We start from the raw sequence: 17,858 nt of genomic DNA on the forward strand, positions 1-17,858 counted from the left end.
ATTTTTGTCAGTTTTATACATATAACGGATTTTGATTATAACGGACAAAATTAGCTGGTCCACCTGAATCCATTATATGCAATTTTTACTGTGTGTGTGTGTGTGTGTGTGTGTGTGTGTGTGTGTGTGTGTGTGTGTGTGTGTGTGTGTGTGTGTGTGTGTGTGTGAGACTGTCTGCCAAAATGTATTGGAGTTGAACGTAAATATGTGAGGACTGTAACTGAGTACATTCACATGAAAATCAGGAGCACATTAACCCGTTTATGCCCAGATATTTTTTTTTTTATAAGTGGAAAAAGTTGTGATAGTACCTATGAGATTTTTTTATTGTGAGTAGAAAATGACAGTGATACACTCCAGCAACAATTGTTGCCAGTGGGACAAAACGGGTTTAAGGTATATTAGTCAATGTTCACACTGAATCATGATTCAAGGGTGCTAAAATGCTGTTTTTTTTGTTTTTTTTTTATGTCATGTGGCACATTTGCACAATAGAGTCGTAGTGACTGGTTTGTGTACAACAAATGATATTCAGTAGAAACTCCATCTTGTATAATGATCATAACGTGATCGTGCTGGCACTCAAGCTGGCGCCAAGCTGCCTGATTGAAGGCTAAAGCCACCCAACCACAAATGCAAAGTAACGGTCAATTGTGGCTTCCATTTCAGTAAAAGGAAGAACCTGAACCTAAACAGTTTGGTTCATCTATTTTTTCCCCAAGAATTGTGTTGTCTGAGCTGTACACAATGCAGAGAAAAGCAGATGAGCATTTAAGACATGACAAATGCTGCGCTTACCACCATGCCACAGATTAGAGCCATGTGAGTGTCACTACTGCAGTGAAAATGAGTAGTTTCGCGAAGAATTGTCTACAGTATAATTTTTTGAAAACCCATGGAGATAGGGTGGTATGCATCACTACAGACAGTGGTGGCAACATTACCCTCAACAGATGTGACTGTGGTGTTTTAAGCACTACCTCCATCTACCAATGCATTAGTTACAATGAGAATAAACAGTGAAATTACTTGAAATGATGTGGTTTAGTATCAAGCAATCAAAATAGACAAAAAATATATTTTAAGGGCACAATATGGAATCTACCATTTGGTATGCTCTGGCAGGGACTAATTTTTGAACATGCACATACAAAAAGTGTGCTGTGATGACACAGCACTATTACTCTAGTGCGAGGTCTGCATGGGAAAATATCAGTACGTTACTGACAGTACGTGCAAAAAACACCAAGGTCTGATATAGGGCTGCAGCTATTTATTATTTTAGTAATACTCTATCGATTATTCTGGCGATTAATCGAGTAAATCATATAAAAGGTACTTCTGCTTTTTTAAGCAGCACCAATAGACCAGGGCTCTCCCTCAGCAATGGCACAATGTCTGTGTGCCAAAATCTTAGTAAATTAGAAGAGACATCCAAGATGTGTAAATAAAAGGCGTGCTGGATCAAAAAATACACACATGCAAAACGCTTTTTTTGGACACAAATAGCATAGTAGCTGCACCAAAATCTTGACATTTTGCTGAAATGGCGATGGGATGTGGTTTCTGTTTTGTTTTTTCCACAACTTTTTTTTTTTTTTAAGGTTGGTGAACTGGGTCCCTGTGTGATTTTTTTTTTTTTTTTTTTTTTTTTTTTTTTTTTTTTAAATCCCTCTTTCTCTGCAATTAAGCAGATGCATTTCAGCTGGTAGTTGAACATGCAAGCCTCACAGTCAGTTTTTATTATTATTATTATTATTATTATTATTATTATTTTATTTAAGTTGCCATATTTGTGAAGTGCTGCGTATTGCCCAAAAAAGCCAAACACAGAAGAAAGAGTGGACTTTTGCTGACAGGATCTTTCAGCAACTGTTTGTCAGTGTAGCCGGGGATGGAGCTGTGACTCGTCCGGAGTGAGGGGAGTCCTGAGAGTCCCTCACACCAGGCCAAGACAGCAGTCAGCCGCCCAGTCAATAGTCACTCCCCATGTCAAGCGGACCATGTGTTTTTTTACAAATAGACAAACACACAGCTTCACTTTAAATGCTCAGTCAGTCTATTTCAGATGATCAGTGTGGACTCTCTTTCTTTGCCCGGTAAGCAGCGCTTTTCTCCATCTCTCCCCTCGGACTTATTCCTGTCATTGTTTGATGGTGCGTTTGAGGTGTGCTCTGTAAATATGGGCTTCATGTGCACTTTCAGTGTAAATATTGGGAAGTTTGGGTTTAATGATTAGTTGGGGTAGTTCTAGAAACTTAGGAAAATTAATTGAAAATTAAATCTGTATGCTTGCCAATTTAAGCAAATATGAAATTATGGAATAGTGTGTTTAAATGTTAAGTGAAAATGAATTATGGATAGTAACAATGAATTAACAAATTACAAATCTGGCCAGATTATCCTAATTCTAATTATGAGCTAAGCATAAATGTTGAGCTTTGTTGTGTATAATTTAGTGTACAAATTTATTGTATTTTTAAATTGTGGAAACCTACACTGGTGTTTGTGTTAACAGATTTTCACCTGTACTTGAAATAAACGAGGAAAAGAAATTAAAGAGTCTCATTATTGGGAGTGATTCCCAGCAAGAATCTTTGGTGGAGTGAGGGAACGGTGCTAAATGCTGAACACCGCGCAACAGTGAAAAACCGGCTCAAGCTGGTTGACAAGGATGTTCCCAAAAAGACGTTCAAGCTCAAAATTCCAGCTCCAGCCTCCCAGCCAAATGCTCTATACCCTCTGCCGAAAGCTCCAGCTGTAACGTCTAAACCAGGGGTGGCCAAGTTCTGTCCTCGAGAGCCACCTTCCTGACACTTAGTTGTCTCCCTGCTCACACACCTGAATCCAATGAAAGACTCGTTAGCAGACTTTTAATGAGCCTTTCATTGGATTCAGGTGTGTTGGAGCAGGGAGACAACTAAAGGCGCTTTTCCACTTCACAAAAGTAGCACTACTCGGCTCGACTCTACTCGTTTTTTTTGCTTTTCCATTACGGTAGTATCTGGTACCGGGTCCTTTTTTTTAGTACCTGCTCGGGAGCGGTTCCAAGCGAGCCGAGCCAATACTAAAATGTGACGTCAACAGGCTGCCGGCCACTGATTGGTCAGAGAATGTCGTCACTGGACGAGTCATGAGTGCGCCGTCCGAGAGGAAAATCAAAACCCGCCATTTTTAAATAGTCACTGTGGCGTTACAGTGACCGTCGTTTTCTTTCGTTTCACGGCGAGTGTTTTTTTTTTTTTTTTTTACTCGCACAAAACCACACCGTGGTCTGTGGAAAAGCTGCGGACGTTTGTTTGGTGGCGGAGGAGAGAATACAGAGAGGTGGATGAAGCGATCCGAAAAGAGGCCGTACTCGCCTCACCGGACATTACAGCAACTCAGAGAACAGCTGAAAAAGCTTAAAAGTGATTAAAGGACCACAATGACCGGAGTAGGTCGGACCGTAAGGGCTGGAAACGGTTCGACCGCAGGAACGCTGTTTACGGACACCGACCGGCGAGCAACGGGAGGCAGGATGACCGCGACTCGGCTTTGTTGGAAGCGATGGATGGTAAGTGTTTTTGTGACTGTAGTCTGCTTGAAAGCACCGTTTAACGTTCCTTATCCCATTGGTGGGAAGCACACTTTAACAAACGAAGATTGAGTCTAAACTTGTGTTAAAGTAACATCGTTGTCTCATGTACGTGGACACGGTGAGCTAGCTGACTGCTAACTAGCGAGCTAGCTAACTCCGTGCTCCGCTTTAAAGTATTAACTTCTGACAGAAAAACACCTCAAGTCAGCAAGACCACAAACGTGTACATTTGACTCATTTAGTGCCATTACGGTGGTGTTTTTTTTTTTTTTTTTTTTGACATGTCGCCATTTTGTGTTTTTGTTGAATCCAGTTCCATAAGCGAGGAGGGTTCGAACACCAGCTTCAACATCTGTATCAACGTCCAGCACCACACAGCAACATGTCATCACAGGTAAGAATAACGTGTCTCACATCACCTTAACTTTCCCAAATATGATATATACAGGGTGACCCCCCCCCCCCCCCCCCCCAAAATCCAGAACCCATAAATATTGTTAAATATTGTCAGAAATCCCACAAAGGTCTGCTGGACCTTCCCAAAGTTTCAGTTATCTTGATCGCTTTGCATAAAAGTCGTGTTCTTTCAAAATGATGCTCTAAATGATCTGATTTGTTGGAGGATAAGTTTGAAAGAACATAATTTTTATGCAAAGTGACCAAGATAACTGAAACTCTTTTAAACTTTTTTTCCCATTTCTACCTTCATTATTGTCCAGGCAAGAGATAAAGGGAGCCTGTTCCAGCAGGAGAATCTCACCATCTTGAGTGACGTTGAGGCTGAAGCTGAACTGGTTTTAGTGTGATCGACACATCCGACTGATCCTTGAGGAAGCAACGGTGGTGGAAGCTGCATTTAATCAGGCATATCTTGGCATGCTGGGTGACCTTGTGCACACGATGCATGACTGGGGCATGTGACCTGCGCCCCCACCCCAGACTACAGACACATGAAACTTTTGTACAGTTTTGTGTTGCTTTTTTTTTGTGTGTGTTTATTTGCCCTTTTTTGTTGCAGTAAACAATTTGACTCATGTGACTGTATCATAATTTGTCATTTCATTCTGAGTCAACAGTAAAAAACATTTTGGTTCATTTCTAAGAATTTTTAATTTGGGTTTTGCCACTCCAGAAGACACTGCACAACTACACCTGGCTGAATCTTTACACAGATGCTGGAATAATCACAAACTGAGATTTTACCAAATGGTATTTAACAAACAAAAAGGTTTAGTCCCTTCAGTGAAGGCACCATTACATCAAGGAATTTTGAACAACCAGTTTTACTGTCTGTTACATTTACATTTATGACCCCATTAAATGTAAAACTTATTTTACTACTGGATTATGCTTAAACAGCTTTTCAAATTGTTAGCCTTTAAATCAGTAAACCTTGGTAACTTTTACAAATCAAAATGATGTTACACAAAAGTGGAGACATTTTAGCAAAAAGTACAAAAATTTATTCAAAATTCACAGTGAAACATAACTGGTGTATAACATGATGATGACAAAGGTGTCCCATTCCGTGGCATGAATGTCTGCAGCGGTGACTCTGAGAAAACCATCTGAAACACACACACAGCATACATATTTTAATTAGTACTGTCAGGTTATTAAAAAAATAATGTAATTGATTACAGGGTTTGTGATTAATCTAAATGAATCATTTAATTGCAGGTATATTAAAAAAAAAAACTCAGATCTGTGTGTGTTTGGGGCATTTAATAATCAGGTAAAAAAGGATCAGGATTATTTTTGTTACATATCAAGGAGGTATTAAACAAGCTGTAAATTGGTCTTAAATTGGGAGAACTAAGTGTAATTTGGATGGGTTAAATGCAGGCAAATTTCATTGTATTTGTGTACAATGACAAAAGGATATATTATAAAGAATGTCTATAAAAACAGAATTGTGGGAGTTTGGAGGCTGATTCTTTCTGCACAATATGACTCCTTTAATAATTATCTTATTAGAGTTCATATTTTAAATTTGTCCATTGAACATTAAAATCCGGATGAAAAACAAACGTTTTTAATGTGTTTTAAGCCTGTTCGAGTTCAGTGACGACGTTAATTAACGGTCATTAAAACCGAATCAACATTTTGTGCGTGAACGTCAGTAAATGCACAAACTCCCACATTTGATATTTAACAATAAGTTATCAAAGCAAGTTACTTTGGTAAAAAAAAAAGTATGGACATTAACACGTTTATTGCTCAGAAACGCATCTTTATTTACAGACCGAGTCACTGACGTCAAAACAAAATGGAGCAAAGTGTGACTGAAGGCCTGATAGGTATTGTAATGAATCTAAATTAACACTTTATTTTGACAGCCACAATTTTAATAGTTAATAGCGAGAGCCTACAGTTATTAATTATTTACGAGCTACTTAGGAAGCTAACAGTTAGCTTACCGTCATGCTTTGCCTCTTCATCTCTAGCAGCTTGTACCTTCTCGTCTTCATCTTCATATGAATTCCCAAAGTCTTCTGTATGTCTCAAGCGTGTTTTTCTCGCCACCAGCAACTTTCTAAACTCACAGCAGTAAACACACGGAGTTCACCATTATGTTTGTGTCGCGTATAAAACTATGTCACTGCAGTTTGCTCTGCTGACCCCGCCCACGTTGAAGAAGTACTATTTGCAGTAGAAAAGCTCGCGCTTGGAACCAAACCGAGTAGAGCCGAGTAGAGTAGAGCCGAGTAGTGCTGGTGCTTTGTAGTGGAAAAGTGGCTTAAGAGTGTCAGGAAGGTGGCTCTCGAGGACCGAACTTGGCCACCCCTGGTCTAACACAAGCTTGGCCCAAATGAGAAGGAAGATGGCTGAGTTAAAGTCTTTGCAACAACTGAAGCGTGAAAGGACGACAGCCAAGCAGAGGCTCTCTCGGCTGGCAAACTCAATAGTGAAGTCATGTTCAAAAATGTCAGCAGAAGAACTTGTGGAAGCCTTCAATAAGGTTACACTGGATGCCGATAAGGTGATGGAAGCCAACGATGAAGCTATGTATGCTGAGACAAATGAGGAAGGGGAGGAGAAGATCTCCAAAGACAACTGGGCCTTGGATATAAAGAGGGTTGCGGACGAGTGTGAGGAGAGACTTGGCGAGATGGATGAGACTTGGTGGAGTGAGGGAACGGTGCTAACGGTGCTAAATGCTGAACACTGCTCAACAGCAAGACTGAATCAAGCAAACAATAAATTACAAAACCAAAATTAGAAAGGATGGCAGAGAGAGCGAGAGAGAGGCCACGTTTACATGGACACTTTATTTCTGATCTGATCGAATTCTATCCGACTGATGGATCAGATTGCCCTGTTTACATGAACGTGCCATAAAGTGATCCGCTTGCTGTGCGTGTTTACATTTACCGTGATTATGATCCAATTCAGTCAGTAGAGCAATCCCATAATGCTTTGCGTTGTGAAGTCTGCTGTTTGTGACATATGCAAATGTGTTGTACCCGGAAGTCCGCCCGTATAAACAATGGATTTGTTAGATGGAGTACCGGTAATCAAGATTACTGTTATTCTTTGCCTGTTTCTTTTGAAACTGCAGCATCAGAGGAACATGGTTCTTCTTCAGGACTTGTTCAGAAAGAGACGAGCGTGGCGGAATGTTTTTTTAAGCAATGTGGTACACAGCACAGTTACATCATGTAATGAAAGGACCGACAGATTAAGCAGCTGATTTAGGAGCCAAATGAAAATGAAGCCTTGGAGATCACTCGGAGCTTTGAGGAAACACATTGTATCCCTCAAACAATGGAACTAACTGACGGGACACACAGCCACATGCAAGTACGTTATTTCTGAACGTCTGGCGTTTTCATTTACCCACAATCAGTAACACCACATCTACCACTTTTATGACTTCTATTTTTTTTCTGTGGCTTTTAGGTAGAGCACACTATGAAATCTCACAATGAACCATTTTAAAATGACAAAGCAGTTTCATGAATAAATGAAACAAACCTTGTGTGTGAGGTCTTTTTACATTTCCTATTTACTTTACTCAACTAAAACAAGTTGTTTGCTTTTAGATTTTGTAGCATCAGTTGCAAAATGCCTGGAAACGCATAAGTTTCCAACGTTTTGTGCCATTCAGACCTTTTTGAGAGCTCATCTCCTGCCAAAGGTAGCTTTCAAACTTTTAAGAGGAAAAAAGAGACATATCCACTACACCCTGTACTTTTTATGCCCCATGCAGCGCTTGCACCGTGAGGCGAGGCATATAGCATCCGGGTTGTCCGTCCGTTTGTCTGCCCGTCCGGCCGCAATTCGTTCGCCACAATGTAGCTCGGCACCTATTGCTCACAAAAACTTTATATTTGGTGGGTACATGCCGTGGAGGAGTACTTCGCATGGGTTCAAATGCCAGTGACCTTGACCTACTTTTGAAGGTCACCAGTGGTCACAACTCTCAAATCCTTTGCCGCAACGTAGCTCTTCACCTATTACTCGCAGAAACTTCATAGTTGGTGGGTACATGCTTTGGAGGAGTACTTTGCATGGGCTTGAAGGCCGGCGACCTTGACCTACTTTCTAAGGTCACCAATGGTCACAACTGTCAAATCCTTTGCTGCAGCGTAGCTCAGCACCTACTGCTCACCAAAACTTCCTATTTGATGGGTACATGCCTTGGAGGAGTACTTCGCATGGGTTTGAAGGTCGGTGGCCTTGACCTACTTTTCAAGGTCACCAATGGTCACAACTGTCAAATCCTTCGCCGCAATGTACCTCGGCAGCTATTGCTTGCAAAAACTTCATATTTGGTGGGTACATGCCTTGGAGGAGTACTTCGCATGGGTTCGAAGGCCGGTGACCTTGACCGACTTTTAAAAAATTATCAATAGTTGCATTTGTTCAAAGGCTACTGGCTTTTTATGGTCACTGTTGGCCACATCCTCTAAATAAATGTCAAACTCCAATTTTTCCACTGTGTATCCCAGTTTACATCAAACACGAGGGTTCAACCAAATACCTACCCCACACGTACATATTACTGCACTTTACATGGAAAATAGTACTGCGTGTGAGGCATTTCGTGACGAATGTCTGTAGTTTCCCCCTGATTTATACTTAAGGATATAATTACTCATTACACATAAGAAGTTTAAAAAACAACCATTTTCTGTTTTAGGGTGTGAAAAACACTGAGGGAGAAGACGTATGACCACAAATAAGTGGTGGCCCTGCAGATCAATTCCTTGACTGTTCGCTGAAAGGCTACATAAATTGTACACATGACACCAGGGAAGAAATCTCTTAATGCGAACCTCAGCTCACTCTGTGTAGCAGTAGAAACCACTTCAGGGATTTTGAAGTTGAGGTGGAGGGTGCCAGTGAAGAGAAGCGATTTTCACTTCACCTTTTCACTAGTTGTGATAGCATTCTGCTGCGCACTTCATAATTTCTGTCAAAATGAGAGGAACAACGCAAGCAACAACTGGTCGGAGAACGCTGGACACTTTGATGGCATCCTTCCTCAGCCTGGACCACAAGTCTTGATGCAGAGCAGGTCTGGTGGTAGCAGGACAAAGATGGCATTGAAGGAATACATATTCAATCACTTCCCTCTCTGAAATGGTCATCGGCATTAACAAAATAATAAGAATAACAGTAAAAAAAAAAAAAAACTGACAAACACATTTTCTCTTTTTTTTCAATTAAAGTGAATACAACTTTCTTCCATACACATAAATAAAATAAAAACCTGGCAGGACCACAACAATCTTTTTAAAAATAAAATATAGTGCTAAAAACGTTTATTCACTTACGTCAGAGCTTGGCATTACTTCTTAAACTGGCATTACTGTGATGTCAGAACATAAAACCAAAGCCTAAAGGCAGCTCTTTTTGTCACCACAATGACATACTGCCAGGAAAAATTGGAAGAAACTAAACATCACGACCAATTTCTTATATTCAATTTCTACATGTTGTGTAGGCTGTAGTCAAAGTTTCCACATTTTGATTATTCTGTGTGCAGATGTGGCAGGTGGGAACTTGGGTCGGGTGGTCAGGTGGCTTGCTGTGATTGGTGATGGACTTAGTAGAGGACCTAGCTGAGATGTGTGCACATCATTTAGGAGAGGTTAACTCACCTGTTCCAGACTAATATGACCCCAGTGAACAACTTGAGATATGTGCCAAAATCTGTATCCAGGACAAACAGCCCAAAATGCCCACACCCTTTTTCATCCTAAGTGTTACTTCAAATACAGATGTATTTTCTAAACGGCAGCAGCTATAGATTTTCCAAGGTGTTATACATGTTGAAAATGACCAGAACATGTTGAAGAGGGTCAAAGAAAAGTGTAAAATTTCTATTTTGATATTTTAAGAGAAAATAAGTGGGTCAACATATGACCACACATCGAAAGAAAATGAACATTTTTATTTTCAGTCATACTGCTATCAATGCAAAATGCATTTAAAGTGGAAAATACAAAACAAACCTTGTTTCTTTGGCAGACAGCAGTATCTAGAGATCTTAAATGTTTTAAAGATTATCAGGGAGCATCCACAACAGAAAGATTAAGATACTAATATGTGGCGATTCCAGAATTTTTAGTAAGTCGTAAGTCATGTTTGTCATGTTTTTTTCTTACAATATCAAAATGAGAAATTTTACACTCTTCTATGGCCCTTCTAAACAAGTACTGGTCATTCTGAGCATAATGAGTATCTTTGAAAATCTATAGCCTCTGCAGTTTATAAAATAGAGCTGTATTTGAAGTAACACTAGGGCGTGGTAATTTTTGGGCTGTTACATACATGTCTCAGCTAGGTCATAGACTAACTTTGTTCATGTAAATGTGGAGCTGAAGAGTAGGAATGAGAAAGGAGAGCCCAAAGACCATCAAACAGTTGCCCTATAATGCATTCAGTTGAGCGGGTACTTTCTTCCATAAACCTGGAAAGAAGCCTCTCTTCTCTTTTCAGATTAATCTTGTGCTGCTGTTGCATATTGGAAACATCTCTGCTTGCTGGCCGATCACCCAGGAGCTTGGCATCACCAGATGATGGCTTTTGTTCTAGAAAGAATGTATAATTTCAGTTAGCAAAGAGAAAAATGTTTATTTTTCTTTTTGTGGTTCTATCACAGTCGTGTATTATACCAAAGAATCATCCTGCTTCTGTATTCAAATATGTTGTAACTCATCCACAAAGTTTTTTTTATTTCACAAAGCTCAAAACAGGAAAACAAAATAGAAATGAATATATGTTTATGCCTCAACTGTCTAAACGACATTAACTGTATTATTCTGCTGGAACTTTGTAATATTACCATTTCTAAAAAATAAAGCACTCCAAATCAATAAATAAATATGCAATGACTTTGTTGTATGCTATTTTTTCAACAAGCTCTACAGGAAATTTAAAGAAATCAGTTTTTTTTTTGTTTTGTTTTTTTAAGCAGCATATTACTCCTTAAAAAACATTTTTTTTGGCTGCACCCTCCACTGTGTCGTCTTCAGGTTGTGGAGAGCTGCTGTCATCAATCTGCTCAGACGTGCTGTTAAAATCATCTGTATATGAGAGCAGTAATTAATGTGATGCACTAACGTGAATGAGGATAAAGAGTGTTGCTAACTCGATGACTGTGTTCATGCACTTTACTCCGCTAATAAATTCCTGGGATAACTTAACATGAATCCCCAACATTAACTTGAACTAAAGCCACACATTTGGCTAAAAGTACGTCATATGTAGTAAAAAAAAAAAAGAGGAATGATGCGTTAGCGTGATTGTAGCAGGACTTACCTCCGGGCTCTCTTGGAAAACCGACTTCTACTCCAGTGTCCTCCTTGAAGAGCGGTCGCCTTCCAATTATTTCTCCATTAATTCATAATAATAACACAGAAGCTGGTTGGAGCTGCTCCGCTGCTTTCTGTTCATTTTAACTTTCTCCTTGTAGAAGCGCTCGCAGCTTCCCAGCGGTTTTTTAATTTGCTCAACTGACCTGCTGAGTCCGGACACAAGAAGCGGACCTTTTTATTTTTTTCAAAAACTATATGGATTTGAATCATGTGCGATTACATCAGACAAGCTTGAACCCTCGTGGGCATGCAAGAGTTTTTTCACGCCTGTCGGAAACGTCATTCGCCTATGGGCAGGCTTTGAGTGAGGAGTGGTCTACCCCTCCCGTCGGAATCTCTTTGACAGAACAGAACTTTCAGAAGAGGTCGGGATCAGCAGTTTATCTGGACATTCCACTGTTAAAGGAGATTTTGTAATGAAAGTGCGGACGGGTCCGCGCTTCGGGACGCAGCCGGTGCCGCGCGTCGCCACAGGAAAAACACCTCCGTTGGAAGCCTTAAGTACAAGTTGGAACATGTCCAGCTGTTAAACAATTTCTCAGATACTCACTCAACTGAAAGCCATCAAAAGCCACCTGGTTTTTACAAATGGTTATCAACACGGAGGTTTTTCCTGTGCCACTGCACCGCGCCGGCTGCGTCCCGACGCGCGGACCCGTCCTCACGTCTTTCATTAATAAAATCTCCTTTAACAGTGGAATGTCCGGATAAACTGCTGATCCCGACCTCTTCTGAAAGTTCTCTGTTCTCTCACGACGTCCTGGGTCAACAGAGGCTTAAATTTGGAAGCTTTCAGCTCGAAACAGGCAGACAGCGGCGGCTCAGGGCACGTCGCGACGTCCCGCTCCGTGGGCAGTCCTTAAAGCGACAGCAACAGTCCATAATCTCTCATCAGCCGTTAAAATTTTCACAGAAAACCAGCTGAATTTAAGTGAATTTGGCAGTACATCCAACCAGCCTCACAACCTCAGACCACGTGTAACCACACCAGCCCAGGACCTCCACATCCAGCATGTTCACCTCCAAGATCGTCTGAGACCAGCCACTCGGACAGCTGCTGAAACAATCGGTTTTCATAACCAAAGAATTTCTGCACAAACTGTCAGAAACCGTCTCAGGGAAGCTCATCTGCATGCTCGTCGTCCTCATCGGGGTCTCGACCTGACTCCAGTTCGTCATCGTAACCGACTTGACTGGGCAAATGCTCACATTCGCTGGCATTTGGCACGTTGGAGAGGTGTTCTCTTCACGGATGAATCCCGGTTCACACTGTCCAGGGCAGATGGCAGATAGCGTGTGTGGCGTCGCGTGGGTGAGCGGTTTTCTGATGTCAGTGTTGTGGATCGAGTGGCCCATGGTGGCGGTGGGGTTATGGTAAGGGCAGGCGTCTGTTATGGACGAAGAACACAGGTGCATTTTATTGATGGCATTTTGAATGCACAGAGATACCGTGACGAGATCCTGAGGCCCATTGTTGTGCCATACATCCAAGAACATCACCTCATGTTGTAGCAGGATAATGCACGGCCCCATGTTGCAAGGATCTGTACACAATTCTTGGAAGCTGAAAATGTCCCAGTTCTTGCATGGCCGGCATACTCACCGGACATGTCACCCATTGAGCATGTTTGGCATGCTCTGGACCGGCGTATACGACAGCGCAAGGGTGTAGGTTTGGTCTCAGCTTTGGTAGGGACAATACCACACACCCCACCCGGCCCCCCTGCTCACCACCATCACCCCCTAACCCACTCATACCATTAGACGCACAAGTACAGCATAATACATAACATATGACGACATAATGCTGAATAATTTAACACTTTATTTACAATATTAAGTGTGTAGGCAAACAAACAAATAGCTTAAATAACAAAATTGCACCCAAAATCACGAATCTATTCTATAGGCCTACACCTGAGAGAACAAGACAACAAAAAAAAAAAATACTTGTGGAGGTAACAAAAAAAAAAAAAAAAAAAAAAAAAAAAACGTTTTTGCAAACAAGATGTATAATCTATTCTCTTTATCAATAATGCAGTTGTAGGTATCTGGCAACCTAATTTGCCAAAAAAAAGGGATTTCCAATGATATATATGGTGTATTACGGTAAACGTAAGCCTGTGATGTCATAACACAGAGGAAAAAACACGGAAGTTTCACACTAGTGCGCCGCTGATTCTCATTACCGTAAGTTCTCATGTAAGCCCTCACTCTGAAAAATTTCAACACTGACAGCAAGCCAAGAACCCGTGCTTTCCAACAGTGTGCTATATGTTGCATATATTACAGTAAAGTGCGTTCGGTGACTTGAAACGAGGGAAAAGTATGAAAAAGAGCGCAAAAGTGACAGAAAAGTACATAGACAGACAGCAAACATAAATGTAGTATTTTTTGAGGAAAAGGCAGGATGTTAGTGTCATTTGTGAAGGTGTGTGTGCGTGTTTGTGTGGGTGTGCAGTTTATTTTAAGTGTGGCGCACAGCATTGTTCTCAACCCATCCCCCCCGCCCTTCTTGTTTTTCTGCACCGGAGCAGTGTTGCCAGATATGAAATATGAAACTATCGTACCAAAACCTCAAAATTATCGTATTTTGGGAGAAATTATCGTACACAAACAAAACGCATACAACGTAGCTATTTTAGCGTTTTTTTTTTTTAATTTACAAAGAATTTTATGTCACATTTTTAAACAGTAATTATATTAATGGGGAAACTATGGCACAAAAAGAACGCAAATGCACAAGCAAATGCACTACCAGACTGTGAAGTAACACAAACGTGTTAATTACCAGACTAGAAAGAGTCGAATTCAACCTCGAGGTCGCTGTCGTCATCCGATGCCATGGCCACTTGTGCAGATTTTGTTGAACACAGAAAAAATGTTGACACCTCCATAAGGAACTTGAACTTTTTTTTTTTTTCTTGTATATCTCTTTGCTCTTGTTTTGTTCGTTTGTTATTGCATTTGTTGAAATACAGTTTCGAAAAAAAAAAAAAAAGATGGTTGGGGAATCTTCCTGTCCTGCAGAGATTGGATGGGAACTCATTACTTTGTATGGGGAGGGGGCGGGCTTTCAAATGACTGTCCCGGCAGCCCAAAGCCAGCAGCAGCCCTGTGTGTGTTGTGTCTTTGATGCCGCCTGAGTGCAACGCCTGCAAAATGATTCTTGGGTGTCAGAGAGAGATGCGTGTTTGGGCAACCAACTGAAATTATCGTACATAGTTTTTTTTCCCATTATAGATCGTACATCGTACAGATGGCAAAACTATCGTACAAATACGATAATTATCGTACATCTGGCAACACTGCACCAGAGCCACCCATCCTCTGCGCTCCGGGACCTCCCACTTTACAAATGAAGCACTGCCTGCCACGAGATGCGCTTTGTTACGTCCATGTGAGAAGAACGTGAGCCAATGAAATTGCAACATGGGTAACCCTGTCATTCTGGCACGTCGAAAACACAAAACGTGACGACTAAAATTATAGTATCGAGTTCGCAAAAAAATAGTGAATGATTTTGTTATATAAACAAAAATGCTAAATATTGGTAGGGACTATTTTGCCATGCCAAAATATTGGTTGTGACTTGTCCCTATGGTCCATATGCAAACCTACGCCCCTGCGACAGCGTGTACCAGTTCATGCCAATATCCAGCAACTTCGCACAGCCATTGAAGAGGAGTGGACCAACATTCCACAGGCCACAATTGACAACCTGATCAACTCTATGCGAAGGAGATGTGTTGCACTGCATGAGGCAGATGGTGGTCACACCAGATACTGACTGGTATCCCCCCCCAATAAAACAAAACTGCACCTTTCAGAGTGGCCTTTTATTGTGGACAGTCTAAGGCACACCTGTGCACTAATCATGGTGTCTAATCAGCATCTTGGTATGGCACACCTGTGAGGTGGAATGGATTATCTCAGCAAAGAAGTGCTCACTATCACAGATTTAGACTGGTTTGTGAACAATATTTGAGGGAAATGGTGATATTGTGTATGTGGAAAAAGTTTTAGACCTTTGAGTTCATCTCATACAAAATGGGAGCAAAACCAAAAGTGTTGCGTTTATATTTTTGTTGAGTGTATACACACACACACACACACACACACACACACACACACACACACACACACACACACACACACACACAGTGGTGGGCACAGATAACCAAAAAATTTACTTCAATAACAGATAATCAGATGATTGAAAAGTTATCTTTGATAAAGATAAAACGATAAACCACCCAAAAATGTATCAGAAGTTACAGATAACCAAAAACCAATAAATTCCAGTATTGTCTCTGGTACACTTGCAACTACTAACGAGCTGATTTTGAGTTTTAACAACACGATTGCTTCTGGCAGCATCAAAAGCGACAACAGACCCAAACAATGAGCCAGCACTTCTGTCTTTGAACATCTTGCCCCCTGCTGGAAGCTCCTGTTTATTACATGGCTTCCAGCACAGAAGCAAGCTGAGAGGAGCCACAAAGCTCAACTCTCTACTCAATCACAACGCTGCCGTCAGGAGGTCTTGGAAAATAAAGCAATGCTGAGTTATGGTTTGGTGTATAAATAAAATGAATACCGATAGATTAACTCCATTAATGTCAATTCTGTCATTTGTACAAAGTTAAAATATAACATATCTTTTAATGTTGAATAATGCACTAATTCTGAAGTTCTGTGACAAACAGACAGATCGCAAAGGATTCTGGGTAAAATGTGCCTCCGCTAACACTGATTTGGTTGAGTCATTCATTATGTAAACCAGTACGTTAATGTGAGGTGTGTCGTGTGTTGGTGTTTACAGATAAATGTGCTTTTGTAAAATATTCCATTTTTTTAATTTGTAAAAACAGGCATTTTCAAAAAAAAAGAAAAAGCCAACTTGTAATTAGATAACATCTAATATAACCGGTGTCAAAAATAAATAGAACACGGCCATGTTCTACTGGTGCCAGACGTTCAGTACTTAAGCTGGGTTAACACTAGGGATGTCCCGATCAGGTTTTTTTTTTTTGGCCCCGATCCGATTCTGAGTCATCTGATTTTGAGCATTTGCCGAATACCAAGTCCCGATCCGATACTTTAAAAAACTGAATGAACAATGAACAAAGGCTAAATATCTAGTATTTTCATTTTAATCACCTTATTTTATTATTTATCACATAAACAGTGCACTTCTCCTTGAGGTAGCATGAACAAGTAATAATCTACCAGACTTCAAAATTGTACAAATTTCCATGTTATTTTATTTGTCTAAAAATAAATGTCCAAGGTTGCTTATGTTAAACAAGAAATTATCTTATCTGAAATAACAGGTGGTTTTAATTTACAGATGAAAGGTTTAAAAACAGCCATTTATTGATTTAGCTATTTTAATTACAAGTGTTCTAAACATTTTTTAAACAGTAATCAGAAATTTTGAGGTAAACAACAACAAAACATTTCCAAGGATTTTTCTTCAGAAAACTGCTCTATAAATGAGCAGTCCTGTGACACGTTTCTGTTTTGTACAGATCAGTGGTTTCTGCTCTGATCTGTTTTGTACAGATCAGTGGTTTCTGCCACTAGTCTTCCGTGTTTTGGCCCGACGCGTCGTTCCTATTGGACAGCGCAAAGCTACGTCACAGCTCAAAGCATTGAAAGTTGGATTGGGTTGAACTTATGTTTTGTCTTTTGTTAAAAAAAAAAAGATTGGGTTGAACTTTGACCGCGTCAGCCTGCCGACAAGCAGCAGTGCGCGCTCCCGTCAGAAGCGTCGCTTTAGCTCGGCTTTTGACACGATGCTTCTGACGCCTCTAAAAAGCAACGCGTCTCATTGAAAATAATGCTTTTTAGACCGATTCTTGATGCCTCTGATGCTTCTGACGCAGTGAAAGGCCCATTAATCTGCAATAATGAGCTTGAAATAGCACTGATCAAAATAATGATCATAAACTCTATATCGGATTCCTGATCGGGATACAACGTCCGATTTCGATCAAGTCTGAAACCATGTGATCGGGCCTGATTTCCGATCACGTGATCGCATTGGGACATCCCTAGTTTACACTGCGAGTTTTGACCCTTTTTCAGCTGATTTTTCATTCATGCGAGAATTTTTTTTGGATCGCACCAAGTTTCAGGTTAATCGCGCTTCCTGCATCGTTTAGTATACATGGAGTAATGAGCTGCGTTTAACATCTCACGGCCACCTCCTGATCGCCCATCGTATGGTCAGATAAAAATCAAACCTGTTTGATATTCTGTTCGGCCGTTGTGAGGGTATCCCACTGCTGAAGTGCAACAAGCATCCAACCTCTCGCATTGTGCATGTGCAAACACAGCAGACCTGTCTTGTAATGTTTTTTCTTTCTTTTTTTTTTAAACTTTGATGTCTCCCATCTTATTTTTGTAAAAAATAAGAAATGTAAGTTAAATTTGAAAAAAAA

Source organism: Thalassophryne amazonica, chromosome 5 (assembly GCF_902500255.1).
Source record: "Thalassophryne amazonica chromosome 5, fThaAma1.1, whole genome shotgun sequence".
Lineage (NCBI taxonomy): Eukaryota > Metazoa > Chordata > Actinopteri > Batrachoidiformes > Batrachoididae > Thalassophryne > Thalassophryne amazonica.